Source organism: Rhagoletis pomonella, unplaced genomic scaffold (genome assembly GCF_013731165.1).
Source record: "Rhagoletis pomonella isolate Grant_MI unplaced genomic scaffold, Rhpom_1.0 Rhpom_scaffold_00001, whole genome shotgun sequence".
Classification (NCBI taxonomy): Eukaryota; Metazoa; Arthropoda; class Insecta; order Diptera; family Tephritidae; genus Rhagoletis; species Rhagoletis pomonella.
Window position 1 is genome coordinate 47012287 of NW_023458555.1, and position 4996 is coordinate 47017282.

Consider the following 4996-nt stretch of genomic DNA (forward strand, 5'->3'; position numbering starts at 1 on the left):
CCTTTTTAGCCCAACTAGTTCACGTTTTATCCTTTTTCAATGTTAGCGACTGGTATTTTTAACATGGCGGTGCCATAGGAGATGTCAATTGGCCGCTCCTGCATCAGCACGCTACCAGTAGAAATACTAGTAGCATCATACCAGTTGACGGGATAGACTGCCTATTCATCCCCCGTGAAAAGCATAAGTATGTCATTTTGCTCGCGGCGCTGCAACAGTGGCAATGGTCGACAGAGTAAAGCTTTGGCACGCCAAATCAAGATATATGTAATAGAGCTAATAATCGAAACTTTACAGCTACATAAGTATGTACATATTTCATTAATTTTTTTTGAGTGAAAGGTCAATTCGACTTTACTGTTTATTTGTAATTTCGAAGGAAATAAAAAGAGCAAACAAAAACTATTTTCTTTCAGCAATGCATATACGTAAATAAATAAAACAAATATGTATACCTTTTGTCAAATACGTTCTACTCCTTAATTGAAGTCAATTAATTAAAACTATTTAATAATTGAAATTTTGCAGCTATTTCATTGTGCTAAAGATATTGAGATGAGTAAGTGTGTGGTCATCGTTGTGTGTTTCAAAGATATTTGAGAAATACCTCTGAGCAAGTGCATATGTGTATGTACATATAGTGAGTGGCATAATGATGAGGTCAACACAAATTTCCTTTCTTTTGACCACTTATTTTTTCTAAGTTAATTTAAATGCACCTTTTATAAAAATAAAGCTCATTCTGCGTATAAAAACCATTTAAATCTTAATTTCAAACCTTGCGCAAAATTTTTAGAAAGTTATCAGCAAAACATTTCACCTTTTTATCTACAATTTTTAGAAAATTGTTGGATATGCACTATTGAAAAAAAGAAGATAGTTTCACTCAGCGTTAAATTGAAATTAAATTATTTTTCGACAATTAATATTACTGTCAATTTGCCTTAAAATTTCCGCCATTTAAAAAATAAGTAATAACTTTGGTTTACAGCAAAAATTGTCTATGGATGCCACTTTGCAATTCCTATGTGGAATTCCTCGAGTTTTCCGAAATTTTTGTTCATTTCATTTCTATGGATAAGTTTTCGAGATATTTTCAGCTTACCGTTATTCAGCTTTACCAAAAGACTGGTTCCACTTAATAATGTATATCTTAAAAACCAACCTGACAGTCGTAATACCAGAAACCACTATTCGACAGGCCTGATAGTTTCTGAGAAATTAATTAATCTTTCCGGTTTATTTGTTTTTGTTTTTTGATATAAAAATTGAAAAAAATTAAATTTTAACACGGAAAAAAATAAGTATTCTTTATTAATTTTTTCATTACCGTTAAGGCACTCATTCCTTTCATATTTGTCCATCGATTTTCTTTACTGGTAACTTAATTTTTTTGTATGTGAACAGGCTTTCATACAAAACAAAGCAACCTACCTTGGATTAACGAAAACCTGCATACCAAATTTCGTTGAGATATCTCAATTTTTGCTCGAGTTATCGTGTACACGGACGGACGGACAGACGGACAGACGGACAGACGGACGGACAGACAGACATGGCTTAATCGATTTCTCTATTCATTCTGAGCATTTATGTATACATTTGTCTATATCTATCTTGATTCGTTTTGGCTCTTACAAACAACCGTTATGTGAACAAAATTATATACCCTTGTGCACAAGTGCGCTCGGGTATAAAAAAAGGCCATATATTCGAAGAGTCTGGAATTCTTTGTGTAGTTTAGATATTTATTTTTTACGTTAATTTTTGCCTTCAAAAAGATATATAAGATATATAAGATATCTTTTTTGTTTGTTTGTACCTAATTAATGAAAACGATCTCAAATATGTGATTATATATTTACTTTTTGGTAATTTCTAACAACAAATTGCATAAAACAAAAAAATTTAATCCTTTTTTTATGTTTGTACTGCTTTTTCTCTATCGAAAGTATAAATGTACTGCTTTCACCGTTTCAAAATCTGGCAACCCTAGTTATGAAACGACGTTGTTTTAGTTCCTATTTCTATTTGTCTCATGAAGAAATTAGCTGGCGACCCGATACAGAAAATCAAACAAAACGTAGCCTAATTCATGCTCTCAAAGGCACAACAAGTTTAAACGAAGGCGAGAAAATGGAAGGAATGGAATAGTGTGCAGGTTCTACGGATACTATAGCATAGCGTATATAGCATATGGATTGACCACTTAATCCCAGATCTTCACTTTTCGGCGATTATCGAAGCCACCTACAGAGATGGAGGGAAAACGTGAAGAGATGAAGTGTGCTGTCTCGGTGAATGCGTCTATAGAAGAAGATCGTAGGCTCTCAACAATCAGCTGCCAGACTAGTGCAGCATTTTTCAGGCGGAACTATTGGCCATAAATAGGCCAGCGGCTGAGCAGCAACCTTGCAACTAAAAAGGCGAATCTCTACATCGGCGGTCCGGCTTCGATAAAGGTACTACTATCGCATAGCACTTAATCAATTATGTGATGGAGTACAGGGAGCTTTGGATTAGTACTCAAGTTTTTTTGTATTGGCATACCAGCGCCACGGGCAAGGAGAAGGCTGACAGTATTAGCAAAGAAGGCGATCTGTCAGAAACTATGCCGATAAAGGAAGTGCCGATGTCCCTCGAAGCTATTAAACGGGAGTTCGACCTGTCCATGATCCGCAACTCAAGGTTGCAAGGTGTTCAGGATTATGTGCAGAGCACACGAAATTTCTTCTATCCCTCAATAGGGAGGACACAAGGTTAGCCTTTTAACTTGCTCTGACCAATAATAAGTTCTATAGGAGATGCAGAACGAAAGAGGAGAGAGTGGAGTATATCCTCTGCGAGAGCCCTGTCCTTAGCGAATGGTGGATTAGTCTAAAAAGAATAGGATTTCTGTATAATTTTGCAGCTGCCGCCAAGGTAGGATACAACAAGCTGTTGCAGTTTTCCAGGAGGATTGCGATGTTGTTCAACATTGCTCTTGGTACTTAGTGATAAGCTGCCTAATTTGGAGTAATTTACCTGGTAACGCTATGAACTTTAATGATTTCTGCGAAGCTATGCAGTGGCTAGGCAACCTACCTAAATTTGCAGATGAACACTACTTTTTATTTTGTTTAATCTGTGATGTGACCGATTTCCAGCTGGGTGTGTGGAAAGAAAAATTTATACATATTTGCATGTTCAAAAGCACATTATTGCTTACTTGCCAAAAACTTAAAGCTGTCATTTAAATCTAATGAAGCAAATGCCAACTTCAAACTAATTTGTCTACTTACTATTTGCCACTAATAAAATCATTGTCATCAAAGTATATAGCTCATTGCTGTGTATATGTACGTACATTTATGAATTCTAATGTACATATTTACGATGCGCACAAGCAAACATTGGTACATTAACTGTGAGTAATAACAGTACAAAATTCCTAATACTTAAATTTGAATCTATGCGTATGCATGTACATTCGCTTATTTATAAACTTATTCACCCTATGTACATACATACATACAGACATGCATATGTATTTTTGGACCAGTATGCTAACAGCCAAAACTGGGTGGCAGTTAGAAATTAAATTTGTCAAGATTTTCATAAGCGTATTAATGGCATTATTACTACATACAAATTGCGGCCAATTTTATCTAGGCATAACTACATGCATACATATGTAAGTACATCCATATGCATATTTTGTAATATTAAGTTAGATACATAAGGACGTTTAAAAGGTGGTCCAAAACTAATTTTTAGGATATACATTAGGGCAGGTAAATTTTTTTTTTTACTATGCGCAGTCGCTGTGGTGTAGTGGTTAGCAGTGCGCGCTACCATTCCGCAGGACCTGGTTCAACCCAATATCAAATATATAAAAAACAATTAAACAAAATTCCAATAGTGGTCACCCCTCAGCAGACAATGGCAAACCTCCGAGTGAAACAGCTTCTCATAAAAATATAGTCGCCTTTCGGAGTCGGCGTAAAACTCTAGGTCCCTCTCCTTTAGCATCAAGGCGCACACCACAAATCGGGGGAGAAGCTCACATTTTCTTGCTAACCTATTTTCGCAATGCGGCAAACTCCAAATTGTTTTAAGACTCTTGGTTTCTTCGGAAAATTTGCTTAGAATTTCACGTAAAATCCCTCTATAGTATACGCGCATAGTCGAAAAAATCTCCCATACATATTGACCGGCCCTAACATACATACATATACATATGTAGGTAGAGATGTACGTAAATATATGTATATATGAAATTACATGCACGCACACACCCTACGTATTAGTTGAAATGCGATTTGCAAAATTTATATCATGTGGCGGCTTATAGCCAAAATATGCATAAAACAATCATATTGGCATTATAAATGGAAAAACAAGCATACCAACGAGTATACGTATTCACACATATACATAAATATATCTATGTAGCGTTCATGTATGCATGCTCACTCATATGTATATTGTTACGGAAGCGAGAAATGCCGTACGCAATTTTTGGGCTGTTCGCAATCGAAATTTTGTGGATTACAGAATTTTAATGCCCAAAAACCAGTATTTTGATACTAATAATAAAATTAGAAATAATTAGTGAATGCCTAGCCAAAGGCATACGAAATGACACCGATGCTTACAATATGTATGTATATGTAGATATGTATAAAATTTTGATACATATGTAAATTTTTTCGTAATGCATGGAATGTGAAATTACAATGTGTTGGCAAACATTGATATTTGGCATTCATGAATTTGTGGGCGTATTTGCGTCACACAAAGTGGCATAACATAGCATTTGTTGCAGCTTTGTTACTAAATGCCGCTATGCAAGTATGTATCAGAAGTTTAGGAAAAGGTGTGTATATGTATGTTAGTATAATGCGTGGCATGGCATAATTGAAACTGAAACTCGATTGCTGGTTAATGCTAGGCTATCGCCGAACTAATGCGATTACGCGAAACCCTAATCTGCATGCCAGTTTGCCACTCGTGC